This window comes from Apodemus sylvaticus, chromosome 3 (genome assembly GCF_947179515.1).
Source record: "Apodemus sylvaticus chromosome 3, mApoSyl1.1, whole genome shotgun sequence".
In the NCBI taxonomy this organism is placed as follows: Eukaryota; Metazoa; Chordata; class Mammalia; order Rodentia; family Muridae; genus Apodemus; species Apodemus sylvaticus.
This window is the reverse complement of record NC_067474.1, coordinates 66,165,281-66,187,501: the sequence shown is the minus strand read 5'-3', so window position 1 is coordinate 66,187,501 and position 22,221 is coordinate 66,165,281.

Here is a 22,221-nt window from a genome sequence, read left to right as displayed (position 1 = left end):
CACCTTACATACTATTTTCAAGAGAGGTATGAGACAGAGTCTGCAGACTATCACACAATGAGACAAGGTCAACAGGAAACCCATCAAGCAATGAGAACAGAGAACATCTCAAGTGTATTATAGACAGACCACATAGTGGTCTTACGACTGACAACTGCAGTCTCTTGGGGAGAAAAGGCAAGTTCCCAGGACCCAAACCTTAACTTCTTTTAGGCTCTGACTTTGCCAAGTCAGCCAGCTCCTGAACAAGGCTGCAGAGCTAGGTTCCTTTGTTGATTCATGGGCATCTGACAAAGCCTTGTAAGGATCCAACCCTCAACAGATGTGCTAAAATCTGCAATCACGGTCTGAAGGAAATTCTTGCAAGAATCCAATCTAAGCATTGTAATCACAGCCATACACTAGCGTCATCCTGGCAGATCTTTAAATTATAAATGCTGTAGTCAAAGCGATAGAAGTGCTGATGTTTTGAGTGGAATGGAGCACAGAGAACTCAGTCATTGAATCCAAGTCTCTTTATACTTCACTCGTTAGCTCTCATAGACCCCAGTTCAAGAAGACACAGAGAGCAGGTACATAAAAAGCATGATGGAATGACATGTACTATAAATTCACAATCCATTTTTTACTGGCAGCATATCCCATGGCGGCTACCGTGTAAAAGCAGAGAAAAATAGAAATTTCTTTCAGCATGTAATATTTAGGATGGCTTCTTTAATTTTTATGGGTATGCCTAACACCAACATTTTGGTTTCCGCATGAACACCATTTCCTATCATCACCCCGCAAAACCAAAAAACACAACAAAAACACCAACGAAACAAAACAAAGTGAATGAATGAATGAATAAATATTCCCAAGAATGACTTATATTTAATCTAGTTTCATGAGAAATGATACTCATAGACATCCTAAAGTGTTTCTTAACTTCCTAGTCCAATTAAAAAGAATCAATTTTCTAATTAGATGTAATACATAATTTTGAGCGTTATTATATATGAGGTCTTCAACTAGGGTGGTAGACTTTTGACCTTAATTACACAGATGAAAAGCATGTAAGAACACAGCAAAAGTCTGCCTTAATTATCATCTCTCACCCTCTGCACCCTCATCTCAGGCTATTTTTTTACCATTACCATAGCTGGGGATGAAATTTCAGTGGCTACATATGCTCTATTTCTACGTCTGTTCCTGAATCTCCCTGAAGGCTGAATGATAATGTATCCATTTTTCCCTTTGACTTGCTTCCACCTCCACTAATGTCCAGATATATTCTTCTTCTTTCGAGATGTGTGTGTACAATTTAAAACACTTCATCTTTTTCTTTATTTTTTGCTTTTTATAAGTAAATAGATTTAATTTTGGATGGAACTGGAAAATATCATCCTAAGCGAGGTAACGCAACCACAAAAGAATACACATGGAATGCAATCATTGATAAGTGGATATTAATTTGCCCTGAAGCTCTGAATACTGAAGATACAATTAGCATATCAAATGATTCCCATGAAGAAGGAAGAAGAGGGCCCTAATCCTGGATAGGCTTGATCCAGCAATGTAGGGGAGTACTAGGACAGAGAAAAGGGAGGGGGAAAGATAGGAGAATGGATGGAGAAAAGAGGACTTATGGGACATATGGGGGAGGACTGGGAAAGTGGAAAACTTTTAGAATGTAAACAAAGAATATGGAAAATAAATAAAAAAATTAAAAAAATAAAAAAGAAAATACTATCACCCTTTTATTGTTTGAGAATTTCATATACACATATAATGTATTTTAATCAGATGCACCTTCAATCTTTCTCCTCTCTTGACCAACACATGCTTTGATTTTTTTATTTTTTTATTCGATATAATTTTTTATTTACATTTCAAATGATTTCCCCTTTTCTAGCCCCCCACTCCCCGAAAGTCCCGTAAGCCCCCTGTCCTCCCACCCACCCCTTCCCACTTCCCCGTTCTGGTTTTGCCAAATACTGCTTCACTGATTCTTTCCAGAACCAGGGGACACTCCTCCTTTCTTCTTGTACCTCATTTGATGTGTGGATTATGTTTTGGGTATTCCAGTTTTCTAGGTTAATATCCACTTATTAGTGAGTGCATACCATGATTCACCTTTTGAGTCTGGGTTACCTCACTTAGTATGATGTTCTCTAGGTCCATCCATTTGCCTAAGAATTTCATGAATTTATTGTTTCTAATGGCTGAATAGTACTCCATTGTGTAGATATACCACATTTTTTGCATCCACTCTTCTGTTGAAGGATACCTGGGTTCTTTCCAGCATCTGGCAATTATAAATAGGGCTGCTATGAACATAGTAGAGCATGTATCCTTATTACATGGTGGAGAATCCTCTGGGTATATGCCCAGGAGTGGTATAGCAGGATCTTCTGGAAGTGAGGTGCCCAGTTTTCAGAGGAACCGCCAGACTGATTTCCAGAGTGGTTGTACCAATTTGCAACCCCACCAGCAGTGGAGGAGTGTTCCTCTTTCTCCACACCCTCTCCAACACCTGCTGTCTCCTGAATTTTTAATCTTAGCCATTCTGACTGGTGTAAGATGAAATCTCAGGGTTGTTTTGATTTGCATTTCCCTAATGACTAATGAAGTTGAGCATTTTTTTAAGATGCTTCTCCGCCATCCAAAGTTCTTCAGGTGAGAATTCTTTGTTTAACTCTGTACCCCATTTTTAATAGGGTTGTTTGGTTTTCTGGAGTCTAACTTCTTGAGTTCTTTATATATATTGGATATTAGCCCTCTGTCTGATGTAGGATTGGTGAAGATCTTTTCCCAATTTGTTGGTTGCGGATTTGTCCTTTTGATGGTGTCCTTTGCCTTACAGAAACTTTGTAATTTTATGAGGTCTCATTTGTCAATTCTTGATCTTAGAGCATATGCTATTGGTGTTCTGTTCAGAAACTTTCTCCCTGTACCGATGTCCTCAAGGGACTTCCCCAATTTCTTTTCTATTAGCTTCAGAGTGTCTGGCTTTATGTGGAGGTCCTTGATCCATTTGGATTTGAGCTTAGTACAAGGAGACAAGGATGGATCAATTTGCATTCTTCTGCATGCTGACCTCCAGTTGAACCAGCACCATTTGTTGAAAAGGCTATCTTTTTTCCATTGTATGTTTTCAGCCTCTTTGTCGAGGATCAAGTGGCCATAGGTGTGTGGGTTCATTTCTGGATCTTCAATCCTGTTCCATTGATCCTCCTGCCTGTCACTGTACCAATACCATGCAGTTTTTAACACTATTGCTCTGTAGTATTGCTTGAGGTCAGGGATACTGATTCCCCCAGACTTTCTTTTGTTGCTGAGAATAGTTTTAGTTATCCTGGGTTTTTTGTTGTTCCAGGTGAATTTGATAATTGCTCTTTCTAACTCTGTGAAGAATTGAGTTGGGATTTTGATGGGTATTGCATTGAATCTGTATATTGCTTTTGGCAAAATGGCCATTTTAACTATATTGATTCTGGCGATCCATGAGCATGGGAGGTTTTCCCATTTTTTGAGGTCTTCTTCCATTTCCTTCTTCAGAGTCTTGAAGTTCTTGTCATACAGATCTTTCAAATGTTTGGTAAGAGTCACCCCAAGATACTTTATACTGTTTGTGGCTATTGTGAAGGGGGTCATTTCCCTAATTTCTTTCACAGCCTGCTTATCCTTTGAGTATAGGAAGGCCACTGATTTGCTTGAGTTGATTTTATAACCTGCCACTTTGCTGAAGTTGTTTATCAGCTGTAGGAGCTCTCTAGTGGAGTTTTTTGGGTCACTTAGGAAGACTATCATGTCGTCTGCAAATAATGCTAGTTTGACCTCTTCCTTTCCAATTTGTATCCCTCTGACCTCCTTATGTTGTCGAATTGCCCGAGCTAGTACCTCAAGTACAATATTGAAAAGATAAGGAGAAAGGGGGCAGCCTTGTCTGGTCCCTGATTTCAGTTGGATTGCTTCAAGTTTCTCTCCATTTAGTTTGATGCTGGCTACCGGTTTGCTGTATATTGCTTTTACTATGTTTAGGTATGGGCCTTGAATTCCTGTTCTCTCCAAGACTTTACATGCTTTGATTTTAAACACCCTGAGTCCACTTATTGCTTCCTGTGTGGGCCTGGGTATTAAGGCCATCTACTGAAGCATGAAATCATACATATTCCAGAAGCAAATTGGCTCTTGCAGCACCAAGAACTGAGGTTGAACTTCAAGAGTCCTCCCCATCTATGTGGGTATTTTGCCTGATTTGATCTTAGGTATTTGTATAGGTCTTGCACATGTAGTTACAGTTGATATAAGTTCTTGTGTTCAATGGCCCTGACACGCCCAGCTAATTTGTTGCAGATGTCTACTACATCTGGCTCTAAGAATTTTTCCAGTCTCTCTTCTGCAATGATCCCTAAGCCTTTGAGAGAAAGGGATGTAATAGATGCTCCATTTAGAGTTAATCACTCCAGAGTCTCTTATTGCCAGTATGTTGACCTTAAGTATTAAAAACACAATCAAAATATATTGTGTGGAAAAACTAAATGTAAAAAACAAAAGCCTATTAAAAATATAAATAAAAATACATAAATTTATAGAGACATAGTGTACAGAGATGGCAATGGGTGACGATGAAAATCAAGTTTCTGTCATGCAAAGAGAAACAGTCTGGTTAAGATGACTCTGATTGTATAGAAGCATCTTGGTTAATTCTCAGTGCCATACTGACCATTTCCAGGACTAACTTGATTTTGTTCCATATTCTTGCTATTGTTGCTATTGTACCACCACGTGGAGCACAAAAGGGATCATAATGTAAGTGACATCACTTGATAAAAAGTAAATTTGGTCAATACAATTTCATACTGTCATCATGCCAGTTGTATTATGCATTCTCTTGGTACCACTCAGTTGCTTTTAGCAATGTTATCTATGGTGATTAAAAGTTTTTCTAGGTATAATAGTCTACACTAGCATCTATGGTCTCTTAGAGTCTTCAGAACATCTGTCCAGGTCCTTCTGGCTTTTAGAATATCGGTTGAGAAATTAGGTGTTATTCTAATAGTTATGCTTTCATATATTACTTGGTCTTTTACCCTTGTAGCATATAATATTTTTGTATGTTTACTGTACCAGTTATTGTGTGCTGATAGAATTTTTTCCCCTTCTAGTCAATTTTGCATTCTGTCTTCTTCTTCTACCTTCATAAATATCTTGTTACGGTTATGTGATTTTTTTGTATACTTTTGTTGAAAATATTTTTATGTCACCTGCTGGGTTTTCATCATGTCCTTTCTCTATTCCTATTTTTCTTAGATTTGGCCTTTTCCAAGTGTTTCAGATTTCCTGGATGATTTGTGCCATGATTAATTTTTTTAACTTTTTTTTTTTCACTGAGGTACCTATTTCTTCTACTGTCTTCAATACTTGAGAATCAATCTTTTATCTCTTGAATTCTGCTGGTGAGGCTTGTCTCTGAGGTTCCTGTTTGAATTTTTAAGTTTTTTCATTTCCTGAAATCACCCTCAGCTTGCATATTATTTATTGATTTTATTTCTTTCTTTAGTCTAGAGATATTTTCCTACACTGTTTGTGTTTTCATAAATTTCTTTAAAGGATTTTTTTCATTTATATTTAAGTACTTCTATTATATATATAAATGCTACTTCAAGGTCTTTGTCTTGTGCTTCAATTCAGTTATGTTGCAAAACTCAGGGCCCACTGTAGTAGGGTTGTTCGCCTTTAGTGAATACATATTGTCCTGGCTGTTTCTGACTGTGTTTTTAATCTAGCACCTAGGCATATGGGTTTGGGATGTTTATAATTCTAGGTGCCAATATCTCTCTTGTCTTTGTTAGGTGGGTGCTTGTGTTTGAGTTTCTATTGCCCTCTCTGTTTCTTAGAAGAGTGTGTTAAGTGTGTGTTGCCTCATGGGATTCCTGATAGGTGGGACTACTGGAAATTTCAGGGAAAACATGCTTCTAGATATTGGACACTGATACTTAGGTCTGGAGATAGGATAGGAAGTGGGGTCTGATGAGGCCTATGAAGTTTGGGGAGCAAAGCAGGGCATTTCTCCATGATGTTATTAGTATTCTAGAAGTGTTGGCAGAGAGTAAGGAGAAGTAGTGGCAGGTAGTCTGCTACAGTTCTGGCGGTGATATTTGGGGATTTGTCTTGGAAGAATGGGTAAAAGCAAGACTTACTTGCTTTATTTAACCTTGATTATCTCCCCCAATGAAATGCTTGCTAAGCAGACAATATAAATGGATATATAGTTTGGTTTTTTAAATGTTAATGAAAGTAATGCATATATACCAGTAAATTAGAAATCAATCCATGTCTTTGAAATTCTTGTTCATTGATAGATGTTTCAGTCAGGGTTTCTATTCCTGCACAAACATCATGACCAAGAAGCAAGTTGGGGAGGAAAGGGTTTATTCCGCTTACACTTCTGCATTGCTGTTCATCACAAAAGGAAGTCAGGACTGGAAATCAAGCAGGGCAGGAAGCAGGAGCTGATGCAGAGGCCAGAGAGGGATGTTTCTTACTGGCTTGCTTCCCCTGGCTTGCTCAGCCTGCTCTCTTATAGAACCCAAGAACACCAGCCCAGGGATGGTACCAGCCACAAGCAGCCCTCCTTACTTGATCACTAATTGAGAAAATGCCCCACAGCTGGATCTCATGGAGGCACTTCCCCAACTGAAGCTCCTTTTTCTGTGATAACTCCAGCCTGTGTCAAGTTGACACACAAAACTAGCCAGAACAATAGATAATGGACATTTATTTATCAATATAAACTATATAAGCCAGCCTGGTCTACAAAGTAAGTTTCCATACAGCCAGGGCTACACAGAGAAACCCTGTCTCAATAAATAAATAAATAAATAAATAAATAAATAAATAAATAAAGTATCTTTTTGCCGGGTGGTGGTGGCAGCGCACGCCTGTAATCCCAGCACTCTGGGAGGCAGAGGCAGGCGGATTTCTGAGTTCGGGGCCAGCCTGGTCTACAGAGTGAGTTCCAGGACAGCCAAGGCTACACAGAAAAACCCTGTATCGATAAAAACCAAAAAAAAAAAAAAAACACAAAAACAAAACAAAAAAAACAAAAAACAAACAAACAAACAAAAATAAACAAAAGTCTCCTAACCAAAGAAAGCCCAGGGCCACATGGTTTTAGTGCAGAATTCTACCAGACTTGAAGAAGAGCTAATACTAATACTTCTCAAACTATTCTACAAAATAGAAACAGAAGAAACACTGCCAGACTTATTCTGTGAAGTCACAGTCACCCTGATACTTAACCTCACAAAGTCTCAACAAAGAAAGAGAGTTTTAGATGATTTATCTTCTGAACATTGATGCAAAAATACACAATAAAATACAAACTGACTCTAGGAACACATCAAAAACATCATCCACTATGATAAAAAAGACTTTATCCTAGGGATGCAGGGATGGTTCATCCTCAGAAAACTGAACATGACACTACAGGAGGACCCTGCTATACCACTCCTGGGCATATACCCAGAGGATTCCCCGGCATACAAAAAGGACACATGCTCCACTATGTTCATAGCAGCCTTATTTATAATAGCCAGAAGCTGGAAAGAACCCAGATGTCCCTCAATGGAGGAATGGATACAGAAAGTGTGGTATATTTACACAATGGAGTACTATTCAGCAATTAAAAACAACGAATTCATGAAATTTATAGGCAAATGGTTGGAACTGGAAAATATCATTCTAAGTGAGGTAACACAATCACAAAAGAATATACATGGAATGTGATCTCAGATAAGTGGATATTAACTAGCCCAGAAGCTATGAATACCCAAGACACAAGTAGCATATCAAATGACTCCCATGAAGAAGTAATCAGAGGGCCCTGATCCTGGAAAGGCCTGATCCAGCATTGTAGGGGAGTACCAGGACAGAGAAAAAGGAGGGAGGTGATTGGAGAATGAGTGTATAGAAGGCTTATGGGACATATGGTTTGGGGGGAACTGGGAAAGGGGAAAGCATTTGGAATGTAAACAAAGAATTCATAAAATTAAAAAAAGAATCAAAAAAAAAGAAAAAAAAAAGAAAAAAAGAAAGCCATCAATGTGATCCACCATATAAACATACTGTAAGAAAAAAGATCACACGATCATCTCATTAGGTCCTAAAAATTCTTTGACAAAATCCAACACTCCTTCATGTTAAAATTATCAGAGAGATCAGGGATACAAGGTACATACCTAAGCATGATAAAAGGCATACATAGATAGCCAATAGCCAGCATTAAACTAAATGGGGAAAAACTGAAGGCAATTCAACTAAACTAAATTCTACTAAAATTAAGGTTGCTCACTCTCTCCCAATCTATTCAATATTCTATTTGAAGTTCTTGCCAGAGCAATAAAACAAATAAGAGATCAAGGAGATACAAATTAGAAAGGAAGAAGTAAAAATATTGCTATTTGTGGATGATATGATAGTATATATAAGTGACCCCAAAAACTCTACCAGAGAACTTCTACGTATGATAAACACATTCAGCAATGTAAAAAATTGCAAACTTATCTAGAAGATATAAGTTGTACTCCTTGATACAAATGATAAATGAATCAATAAAACATTAGGGAAACAATATACTTTACAATGGCCATGAATAATATAAAATGTCTTAGTGGAACTCTAACCAAGCCTATATGATAAGTCCTATATTGGAAGAACTTTAACATGCTTCAGAAAATAATGAAGAAGATATTAGAAGATGGAAAGATCTCCCTTGGTCATGGATTGGTAGGATTAGCATTAATGGAAATGGCCATTTTACCAAAAGCAATTTACAGATTCAATGTGATTTCCATGAAAATTCCACTACAATTTTTATAGATTTTGACAGAGCAATTCTTCAACTTCAGTGGAAAAGCAAAAACCCAGGATAACAAAAATAATCTTGAAAAATAAAAGAATTTCCAGAGGTATCCCCCATCCTTCACCTCAAAATATACTACAGTGCAATAGTAATAAAAAGACTATATGGTATTCACATAAAAAACAGACAGGTTGATCAATGGAATCAAAATGAAGACCCTGAAATAAACCCATATACCTATGGACACATGATTCTTGACAAAGACAAATCATACAATGGGTAAAAGAAAGTGTAAGTATCAAATGGTGCCAGCCACACTGGATGTCTGGATGTAGAAGAATGTAAATAAATCCCTATCTATCACCCTGCATAAAACTCAAGTCCAAGTGGATGAACGATCTCAACATAAAATCTGATACACTAAATCCAACAGAACAGAAAGTAGAGAATAGCCTTGAGCTCACTGGTATAGAAGACAACTTCCTTAACAGAACACCAATGACTTAGACTCTAAAATCAGCAATTGATAAGTGGGACCTCATGGAACTGAAAGAGTTCTGTAAGGCAAAGGACACTCTCAATAAGAAAACGTGGCAGCCTACAAATTAGCAAAGGTTCTTTACCCACCCTATATCTGACAGGGGACCAATATGCAAAATATATAAAGAACTCAAGAATTTAGACACCAACAATCCTGATAGCTCAATAAAGAAAATGGGGTACAGAGCTAAAAAGATCATTCTCAGCAGAGGAATATCAACTGGCTGAGAAGCAGTTAAAGAAATGTTCAAATTCCTTAGTCATTAGAGAAATATAAATCAAAACAACTCTGAGGTTCCATATTACACTCACCAGCATATGTAGCAAGGGTAAACACTCCTCCACTTTGGTGGGAGTGCAAACTTTTATCATCATTTTGGAAATCAATTTTGGGGTTTATCAGAAATCTGAGAATAGTCCTACTTCAAGACCCACCTATACCACATATGCAAAAGAAGCTCCACCATCCCAGAAAGATATTTGCTCAACTATATTCATATAGCTCTATTGGCAATAGCCAAAAACTGGGAACAATGTCCATCAACAGAGGAATGGATAAAGAAAATGTGGAAAATCTATACAATAGAATAATATTTAACCATTAAAAACAAAGGCATCATGATTGTTGTAGGCAAATGGGTGGAAGTAGAAAACATCCATTCTGTTCAGAGGCAACCCAGACCCCAAAGGGCACACATAGTATGTACTCACTTATAAGTGGATATTAGCCATAAAATACAGGATGCCCATGCTACACTTCACAGACCCATAGAAGCTAAACAGGAAGGGAAAGACAAGGGAGGATACTTGAATCTCACTTAGAAGGGGAAATAAAATAGTTTTATGAGGCAGATGGAGGGAGAGACATGGGTGGGAAAGTGGATGGGGAGATGAATGGGGGTTCAGGATCAGATATGGGGAGGGACAGGAGAGACAGACAGATGGCCATGAGAATGACTCTCTGCAACTGACACAGTTGGTGAGGTGGAGGGGAACCGCCAGACTGATTTCCAGAGTGGTTGTACCAATTTGCAACCCCACCAGCAGTGGAGGAGTGTTCCTCTTTCTCCACACCCTCTCCAACACCTGCTGTCTCCTGAATTTTTAATCTTAGCCATTCTGACTGGTGTAAGATGAAATCTCAGGGTTGTTTTGATTTGCATTTCCCTAATGACTAATGAAGTTGAGCATTTTTTTAAGATGCTTCTCCGCCATCCAAAGTTCTTCAGGTGAGAATTCTTTGTTTAACTCTGTACCCCATTTTTAATAGGGTTGTTTGGTTTTCTGGAGTCTAACTTCTTGAGTTCTTTATATATATTGGATATTAGCCCTCTGTCTGATGTAGGATTGGTGAAGATCTTTTCCCAATTTGTTGGTTGCGGATTTGTCCTTTTGATGGTGTCCTTTGCCTTACAGAAACTTTGTAATTTTATGAGGTCTCATTTGTCAATTCTTGATCTTAGAGCATATGCTATTGGTGTTCTGTTCAGAAACTTTCTCCCTGTACCGATGTCCTCAAGGGACTTCCCCAATTTCTTTTCTATTAGCTTCAGAGTGTCTGGCTTTATGTGGAGGTCCTTGATCCATTTGGATTTGAGCTTAGTACAAGGAGACAAGGATGGATCAATTTGCATTCTTCTGCATGCTGACCTCCAGTTGAACCAGCACCATTTGTTGAAAAGGCTATCTTTTTTCCATTGTATGTTTTCAGCCTCTTTGTCGAGGATCAAGTGGCCATAGGTGTGTGGGTTCATTTCTGGATCTTCAATCCTGTTCCATTGATCCTCCTGCCTGTCACTGTACCAATACCATGCAGTTTTTAACACTATTGCTCTGTAGTATTGCTTGAGGTCAGGGATACTGATTCCCCCAGACTTTCTTTTGTTGCTGAGAATAGTTTTAGTTATCCTGGGTTTTTTGTTGTTCCAGGTGAATTTGATAATTGCTCTTTCTAACTCTGTGAAGAATTGAGTTGGGATTTTGATGGGTATTGCATTGAATCTGTATATTGCTTTTGGCAAAATGGCCATTTTAACTATATTGATTCTGGCGATCCATGAGCATGGGAGGTTTTCCCATTTTTTGAGGTCTTCTTCCATTTCCTTCTTCAGAGTCTTGAAGTTCTTGTCATACAGATCTTTCAAATGTTTGGTAAGAGTCACCCCAAGATACTTTATACTGTTTGTGGCTATTGTGAAGGGGGTCATTTCCCTAATTTCTTTCACAGCCTGCTTATCCTTTGAGTATAGGAAGGCCACTGATTTGCTTGAGTTGATTTTATAACCTGCCACTTTGCTGAAGTTGTTTATCAGCTGTAGGAGCTCTCTAGTGGAGTTTTTTGGGTCACTTAGGAAGACTATCATGTCGTCTGCAAATAATGCTAGTTTGACCTCTTCCTTTCCAATTTGTATCCCTCTGACCTCCTTATGTTGTCGAATTGCCCGAGCTAGTACCTCAAGTACAATATTGAAAAGATAAGGAGAAAGGGGGCAGCCTTGTCTGGTCCCTGATTTCAGTTGGATTGCTTCAAGTTTCTCTCCATTTAGTTTGATGCTGGCTACCGGTTTGCTGTATATTGCTTTTACTATGTTTAGGTATGGGCCTTGAATTCCTGTTCTCTCCAAGACTTTACATGCTTTGATTTTAAACACCCTGAGTCCACTTATTGCTTCCTGTGTGGGCCTGGGTATTAAGGCCATCTACTGAAGCATGAAATCATACATATTCCAGAAGCAAATTGGCTCTTGCAGCACCAAGAACTGAGGTTGAACTTCAAGAGTCCTCCCCATCTATGTGGGTATTTTGCCTGATTTGATCTTAGGTATTTGTATAGGTCTTGCACATGTAGTTACAGTTGATATAAGTTCTTGTGTTCAATGGCCCTGACACGCCCAGCTAATTTGTTGCAGATGTCTACTACATCTGGCTCTAAGAATTTTTCCAGTCTCTCTTCTGCAATGATCCCTAAGCCTTTGAGAGAAAGGGATGTAATAGATGCTCCATTTAGAGTTAATCACTCCAGAGTCTCTTATTGCCAGTATGTTGACCTTAAGTATTAAAAACACAATCAAAATATATTGTGTGGAAAAACTAAATGTAAAAAACAAAAGCCTATTAAAAATATAAATAAAAATACATAAATTTATAGAGACATAGTGTACAGAGATGGCAATGGGTGACGATGAAAATCAAGTTTCTGTCATGCAAAGAGAAACAGTCTGGTTAAGATGACTCTGATTGTATAGAAGCATCTTGGTTAATTCTCAGTGCCATACTGACCATTTCCAGGACTAACTTGATTTTGTTCCATATTCTTGCTATTGTTGCTATTGTACCACCACGTGGAGCACAAAAGGGATCATAATGTAAGTGACATCACTTGATAAAAAGTAAATTTGGTCAATACAATTTCATACTGTCATCATGCCAGTTGTATTATGCATTCTCTTGGTACCACTCAGTTGCTTTTAGCAATGTTATCTATGGTGATTAAAAGTTTTTCTAGGTATAATAGTCTACACTAGCATCTATGGTCTCTTAGAGTCTTCAGAACATCTGTCCAGGTCCTTCTGGCTTTTAGAATATCGGTTGAGAAATTAGGTGTTATTCTAATAGTTATGCTTTCATATATTACTTGGTCTTTTACCCTTGTAGCATATAATATTTTTGTATGTTTACTGTACCAGTTATTGTGTGCTGATAGAATTTTTTCCCCTTCTAGTCAATTTTGCATTCTGTCTTCTTCTTCTACCTTCATAAATATCTTGTTACGGTTATGTGATTTTTTTGTATACTTTTGTTGAAAATATTTTTATGTCACCTGCTGGGTTTTCATCATGTCCTTTCTCTATTCCTATTTTTCTTAGATTTGGCCTTTTCCAAGTGTTTCAGATTTCCTGGATGATTTGTGCCATGATTAATTTTTTTAACTTTTTTTTTTTCACTGAGGTACCTATTTCTTCTACTGTCTTCAATACTTGAGAATCAATCTTTTATCTCTTGAATTCTGCTGGTGAGGCTTGTCTCTGAGGTTCCTGTTTGAATTTTTAAGTTTTTTCATTTCCTGAAATCACCCTCAGCTTGCATATTATTTATTGATTTTATTTCTTTCTTTAGTCTAGAGATATTTTCCTACACTGTTTGTGTTTTCATAAATTTCTTTAAAGGATTTTTTTCATTTATATTTAAGTACTTCTATTATATATATAAATGCTACTTCAAGGTCTTTGTCTTGTGCTTCAATTCAGTTATGTTGCAAAACTCAGGGCCCACTGTAGTAGGGTTGTTCGCCTTTAGTGAATACATATTGTCCTGGCTGTTTCTGACTGTGTTTTTAATCTAGCACCTAGGCATATGGGTTTGGGATGTTTATAATTCTAGGTGCCAATATCTCTCTTGTCTTTGTTAGGTGGGTGCTTGTGTTTGAGTTTCTATTGCCCTCTCTGTTTCTTAGAAGAGTGTGTTAAGTGTGTGTTGCCTCATGGGATTCCTGATAGGTGGGACTACTGGAAATTTCAGGGAAAACATGCTTCTAGATATTGGACACTGATACTTAGGTCTGGAGATAGGATAGGAAGTGGGGTCTGATGAGGCCTATGAAGTTTGGGGAGCAAAGCAGGGCATTTCTCCATGATGTTATTAGTATTCTAGAAGTGTTGGCAGAGAGTAAGGAGAAGTAGTGGCAGGTAGTCTGCTACAGTTCTGGCGGTGATATTTGGGGATTTGTCTTGGAAGAATGGGTAAAAGCAAGACTTACTTGCTTTATTTAACCTTGATTATCTCCCCCAATGAAATGCTTGCTAAGCAGACAATATAAATGGATATATAGTTTGGTTTTTTAAATGTTAATGAAAGTAATGCATATATACCAGTAAATTAGAAATCAATCCATGTCTTTGAAATTCTTGTTCATTGATAGATGTTTCAGTCAGGGTTTCTATTCCTGCACAAACATCATGACCAAGAAGCAAGTTGGGGAGGAAAGGGTTTATTCCGCTTACACTTCTGCATTGCTGTTCATCACAAAAGGAAGTCAGGACTGGAAATCAAGCAGGGCAGGAAGCAGGAGCTGATGCAGAGGCCAGAGAGGGATGTTTCTTACTGGCTTGCTTCCCCTGGCTTGCTCAGCCTGCTCTCTTATAGAACCCAAGAACACCAGCCCAGGGATGGTACCAGCCACAAGCAGCCCTCCTTACTTGATCACTAATTGAGAAAATGCCCCACAGCTGGATCTCATGGAGGCACTTCCCCAACTGAAGCTCCTTTTTCTGTGATAACTCCAGCCTGTGTCAAGTTGACACACAAAACTAGCCAGAACAATAGATAATGGACATTTATTTATCAATATAAACTATATAAGCCAGCCTGGTCTACAAAGTAAGTTTCCATACAGCCAGGGCTACACAGAGAAACCCTGTCTCAATAAATAAATAAATAAATAAATAAATAAATAAATAAATAAATAAATAAAGTATCTTTTTGCCGGGTGGTGGTGGCAGCGCACGCCTGTAATCCCAGCACTCTGGGAGGCAGAGGCAGGCGGATTTCTGAGTTCGGGGCCAGCCTGGTCTACAGAGTGAGTTCCAGGACAGCCAAGGCTACACAGAAAAACCCTGTATCGATAAAAACCAAAAAAAAAAAAAAAACACAAAAACAAAACAAAAAAAACAAAAAACAAACAAACAAACAAAAATAAACAAAAGTCTCCTAACCAAAGAAAGCCCAGGGCCACATGGTTTTAGTGCAGAATTCTACCAGACTTGAAGAAGAGCTAATACTAATACTTCTCAAACTATTCTACAAAATAGAAACAGAAGAAACACTGCCAGACTTATTCTGTGAAGTCACAGTCACCCTGATACTTAACCTCACAAAGTCTCAACAAAGAAAGAGAGTTTTAGATGATTTATCTTCTGAACATTGATGCAAAAATACACAATAAAATACAAACTGACTCTAGGAACACATCAAAAACATCATCCACTATGATAAAAAAGACTTTATCCTAGGGATGCAGGGATGGTTCATCCTCAGAAAACTGAACATGACACTACAGGAGGACCCTGCTATACCACTCCTGGGCATATACCCAGAGGATTCCCCGGCATACAAAAAGGACACATGCTCCACTATGTTCATAGCAGCCTTATTTATAATAGCCAGAAGCTGGAAAGAACCCAGATGTCCCTCAATGGAGGAATGGATACAGAAAGTGTGGTATATTTACACAATGGAGTACTATTCAGCAATTAAAAACAACGAATTCATGAAATTTATAGGCAAATGGTTGGAACTGGAAAATATCATTCTAAGTGAGGTAACACAATCACAAAAGAATATACATGGAATGTGATCTCAGATAAGTGGATATTAACTAGCCCAGAAGCTATGAATACCCAAGACACAAGTAGCATATCAAATGACTCCCATGAAGAAGTAATCAGAGGGCCCTGATCCTGGAAAGGCCTGATCCAGCATTGTAGGGGAGTACCAGGACAGAGAAAAAGGAGGGAGGTGATTGGAGAATGAGTGTATAGAAGGCTTATGGGACATATGGTTTGGGGGGAACTGGGAAAGGGGAAAGCATTTGGAATGTAAACAAAGAATTCATAAAATTAAAAAAAGAATCAAAAAAAAAGAAAAAAAAAAGAAAAAAAGAAAGCCATCAATGTGATCCACCATATAAACATACTGTAAGAAAAAAGATCACACGATCATCTCATTAGGTCCTAAAAATTCTTTGACAAAATCCAACACTCCTTCATGTTAAAATTATCAGAGAGATCAGGGATACAAGGTACATACCTAAGCATGATAAAAGGCATACATAGATAGCCAATAGCCAGCATTAAACTAAATGGGGAAAAACTGAAGGCAATTCAACTAAACTAAATTCTACTAAAATTAAGGTTGCTCACTCTCTCCCAATCTATTCAATATTCTATTTGAAGTTCTTGCCAGAGCAATAAAACAAATAAGAGATCAAGGAGATACAAATTAGAAAGGAAGAAGTAAAAATATTGCTATTTGTGGATGATATGATAGTATATATAAGTGACCCCAAAAACTCTACCAGAGAACTTCTACGTATGATAAACACATTCAGCAATGTAAAAAATTGCAAACTTATCTAGAAGATATAAGTTGTACTCCTTGATACAAATGATAAATGAATCAATAAAACATTAGGGAAACAATATACTTTACAATGGCCATGAATAATATAAAATGTCTTAGTGGAACTCTAACCAAGCCTATATGATAAGTCCTATATTGGAAGAACTTTAACATGCTTCAGAAAATAATGAAGAAGATATTAGAAGATGGAAAGATCTCCCTTGGTCATGGATTGGTAGGATTAGCATTAATGGAAATGGCCATTTTACCAAAAGCAATTTACAGATTCAATGTGATTTCCATGAAAATTCCACTACAATTTTTATAGATTTTGACAGAGCAATTCTTCAACTTCAGTGGAAAAGCAAAAACCCAGGATAACAAAAATAATCTTGAAAAATAAAAGAATTTCCAGAGGTATCCCCCATCCTTCACCTCAAAATATACTACAGTGCAATAGTAATAAAAAGACTATATGGTATTCACATAAAAAACAGACAGGTTGATCAATGGAATCAAAATGAAGACCCTGAAATAAACCCATATACCTATGGACACATGATTCTTGACAAAGACAAATCATACAATGGGTAAAAGAAAGTGTAAGTATCAAATGGTGCCAGCCACACTGGATGTCTGGATGTAGAAGAATGTAAATAAATCCCTATCTATCACCCTGCATAAAACTCAAGTCCAAGTGGATGAACGATCTCAACATAAAATCTGATACACTAAATCCAACAGAACAGAAAGTAGAGAATAGCCTTGAGCTCACTGGTATAGAAGACAACTTCCTTAACAGAACACCAATGACTTAGACTCTAAAATCAGCAATTGATAAGTGGGACCTCATGGAACTGAAAGAGTTCTGTAAGGCAAAGGACACTCTCAATAAGAAAACGTGGCAGCCTACAAATTAGCAAAGGTTCTTTACCCACCCTATATCTGACAGGGGACCAATATGCAAAATATATAAAGAACTCAAGAATTTAGACACCAACAATCCTGATAGCTCAATAAAGAAAATGGGGTACAGAGCTAAAAAGATCATTCTCAGCAGAGGAATATCAACTGGCTGAGAAGCAGTTAAAGAAATGTTCAAATTCCTTAGTCATTAGAGAAATATAAATCAAAACAACTCTGAGGTTCCATATTACACTCACCAGCATATGTAGCAAGGGTAAACACTCCTCCACTTTGGTGGGAGTGCAAACTTTTATCATCATTTTGGAAATCAATTTTGGGGTTTATCAGAAATCTGAGAATAGTCCTACTTCAAGACCCACCTATACCACATATGCAAAAGAAGCTCCACCATCCCAGAAAGATATTTGCTCAACTATATTCATATAGCTCTATTGGCAATAGCCAAAAACTGGGAACAATGTCCATCAACAGAGGAATGGATAAAGAAAATGTGGAAAATCTATACAATAGAATAATATTTAACCATTAAAAACAAAGGCATCATGATTGTTGTAGGCAAATGGGTGGAAGTAGAAAACATCCATTCTGTTCAGAGGCAACCCAGACCCCAAAGGGCACACATAGTATGTACTCACTTATAAGTGGATATTAGCCATAAAATACAGGATGCCCATGCTACACTTCACAGACCCATAGAAGCTAAACAGGAAGGGAAAGACAAGGGAGGATACTTGAATCTCACTTAGAAGGGGAAATAAAATAGTTTTATGAGGCAGATGGAGGGAGAGACATGGGTGGGAAAGTGGATGGGGAGATGAATGGGGGTTCAGGATCAGATATGGGGAGGGACAGGAGAGACAGACAGATGGCCATGAGAATGACTCTCTGCAACTGACACAGTTGGTGAGGTGGAGGGGAGCATTGAGAGTGTTACAGAGACCTGGGATAGGTCAGGCACCCAAGAATTAATGGGGGCACGGTGTAGCTATGATGCACAGGATAGGGGATATGGAACCTGAAGAGGTTGCCTCCTATAGCCAGGCAGGAACCCCAGTAGAGTGATAGGGACACCAACCCACCCACAAAACTTTTAACCCAAAACGTATTCTCTGTACAAGAAATGCAGGGATGAGGGATGAAAAGACATGGCCAACCAATAACTGGCCCAACTTGAGACCCATCCCATGGTCAAGCACTAATCCCTGACTCTTAATGATACTGTGTTATGCTTGCAAAGAGGAGTCTAACATGGCTGTCCTCTGAGAAGCTTCACCCAGTAGCTGACTCACAGGGTTGCAGAGACCCACAGCCAAACAGTGGATGGAGCTTGGGGACTCTTATGGAAGAGTTGAGGGGAGGATTAAGGGCCAGAAGTAGATAGAAACTCTACAGGAAGACCAACAGGGTCAAGGAACCTGGACCCTTGGGGTTTTCAGAGACTGGACCACCTACCAAAGATCATACACAGGCTGGATCTAGTCCTCACCCACCTGCCCATATGTACTAGATATATAGCTTGGTCTTCATATAGGTCCTGAACAACTGGAGCAGGAGCTATTCCAAAGATGTTGACTGTCTATAGGATATGTTCTAGCTGGACTGTTTTGTCTGGCCTGGGAGAGGATGAGCATAGCCTTGCGGAGACATGATGTGCCAGGGTGGGAGAATAGCCAGGGGGATCCAACCCTCTCAGAGGAGAAGGGAGAATGGGGATAGAATTGTGGGAGGGAGGGAGTAGGTGGAGGGGCCATCAGCAGGATGTAAAGTGAATCAATAAAAAGAAAGTACTGAAAACCAGTGGTTTATATCTCCATCATACTGAGCCTAGCTCCATTCGTCTTTCTATGTACATGTTCCTAATTTGTATTTTTGTAGGTGCAACTTTTCATACTGTCCTAGATATGTCATCCCTCAAACATGCACTCATTGTTCATTTTTAAACCTAAATGGACATTCTGATGGTTTAATTAGAGCCCCTTGAACTTTAATAAAACCAGAGCAATCATTGGCTTGATATAAAATAATCAGAAAAATCCCTGTTCTCAAAGTATTCAAATTTTGGAAATGAAATCATTTTCATCATATTGTTTAGGAACTGCATAGTAAGACATTAATGAGATGGTCCCCATAACTGATTACAAGTCAGGTTAGGCAAAGGATATAATTAAAGTCTCTGGTGTTTTGAGTTTCACAAATAGAAGTTTATTCTTGCTCTGAGTTCTCTGCAATTATTAGTTCATTAGTCCAAGTGGGTTTTTTTTTAAATTTAATTGTAAATTAGGATACCCTATAGAGTCAAACATAAAACAAACAGAATGTAAATAGCCTATTTCACAAATACATACGTTAATAGCTGAACCTTTATTATCTCAATATACAAATCAATGATTGCTGCAGGGCTTCAGGCCTCCCCCAGAGCATAGTTTGAGGGTGCTCACATATTACTACCACATAGAATTTACTTCTACCTAAAACTATTGTTTAAAAAAATGTATTACAATCCTAAACTCATGGACACCCTCTGCTCAGGTATAGGTCTTCCCAGCCAGAACAGGTAAACTTCACTCATGCTATCTGAACCTGTAACTGCCCTCAGGTACATCAAATGGGTTGCATGGAAGGGAAGCTAGGGATGTATGGGATGGCTGCAAGGGAAGAACGAGACCAAGACAACAGTTGTTGATCAAGGTCCCAAAGATTAATGGAGGACTCAGAATTTAAAGTTTCAGGCAAGACTCCTCCCCCAAATTCCAAGGTCTATTCAGGAGAACTGGTCTGACTGCTCAGTGGGCTTTGACTCTACTGCTCAAGTGGCTGGGCAGGTCACCTGCTTAATTAAGTAATTTGTAGATCTGGAGGAACAATGAACTTCACCTTGGTCCAAGAGTTCCACCCTAGGGAGGGGGGATTATGGTTAACAAAGGTCTGGAATGCCCACTCAAGTGCTGGGAGGGGAAGGCACATGAATCTTCCCACTCCTTCCATTTAGAGCCCAAAGAAAGATCCAAGATGCTGACGTCAGCCCCCACTTATGTCTACTGCCTGTACCCACTACCATGTCTCCACCCCTATAGCTACAGAGATCCTCTTGCCCAGGAGCAGGTAAGAGCTCAACGTCCAATGTGATCCCTCCCATTCTCCCTGATTCAAGCCAAGGACCCACACATTTGACACATCACAACTATCTACCTCTGCTGACAGCCCCATGCTCTACATGAGTGGATACCTACTGATCATGTGCAGGTTATACCAGTCAAAAGAACAGAGATTCCCTGCTGGAACAAAAGCCACAGTAACTACAAGAGGTCTGGCTGCCAGTTCTGATGGACACCCAAGGCAAAGCACATACTGGCAGGGATGTAAAGTAAGGGGAATCCTTTTCCATTGTTGGTAGGAGCACAAACTTGTAAACCACTTTGGAAACATATCTGGCAGTTTCTCAGAAAATTGAGAATAGTTCTACTTCAAGACCTACCCAAAAGATGTTCCACTATACTACAAGAAGTCAGCATGCAAATACACAGTTTTCAAAGACATCTCCCAACAGTAAGCAAAGAGAAACTACAGACACAAGCACTACCAACAGACTATAAGAGATGGAAAAGAAGGGATGTGGTAGGCCTGCACTACTTATGCAATGGGGAGGATCCTACTTCCTGATACTTTCTAGAGAACTGGCAGGAGCAGGGCATTTGAGAACCGACAGGACAGTAGCAGAACATTTGAGAACTAGCAGCCTACAGGGCATTCAACCCTTGACAAGTCTGTCACAGGGAGACCTCATCACCTGATACTTCCTGGAGAACCAGCTATTTGCAGGGCATTTGAGAGAAAAGGAATCCCAGGAGTAAAGAAATAGAGGCCTGCAGGACAGGAAAGTTAGAGACAGCAAGACCAGCTAATACCAGAGATAACAAGATGGCCAAAGGCAAATGCAAGATCATTACCAACAGAAACCAAGGCAACATGGCAACATAAGAACCCAGTTCTCCCACAACAGCAAATCATGGATACTCTATCACATCAGAAAAGCAAGATCTAGATTTAAAATCACATCTAATATTGCTGATGGATGACTTCAAGAAGGACATAAATAACTCCCTTAAAGAGATACAGGAGAACACGAGTCAACAGGTAAAAGCCCTCAAAGAGGAAACACAAAAATCCCTTAAAGAAATACAAGAGAATATTGATGAATAGGTAGAAGCCCTTAAAGAAGAATCACAAAAATCTCTAAAAGAAACACAGGAGAACATGGGTTAACAGGTATAAGCCCTTAAAGAGGAAACAGAAAAATTTCTTAAAGACTTTCAGGAAACAAACAAACAAACAAGTGAAGGAGCTGAACAAAACTATCCAGGATCTAAAAATGGAAATATAAACAATGCAGAAATTGCAAAGTGAGACATCTCTGAAAATAGAAAACCTTGGAAAGAATTCAGGAGTCAAAGATGCAAGCATCAACAACAAAATACAAGAGATAGAAGAAAGAATCTCAGATGGTAAAGATTACATAGAAAACATTGACTCAACAGTCAAAGAAAATGCAAAATGCAAAAAGCTTGTAACACAAAACATCCAGGAAATCCAGGACACAATGAGAAGACCAAACCTAAGGATTATAGGTATAGAAGAAAGCAAGGATTTACATCTTAAAGGTCCAGTAAATATTTTCAACAAAATTATAGATGAAAATTTCCCTAACCTAAAGAAAGAGATGTCCATAAACATAAAAGAAGCCTATAGAACTCCAAGCAGATTGGACCAGAACAGAAATTCCTCCTGTCACA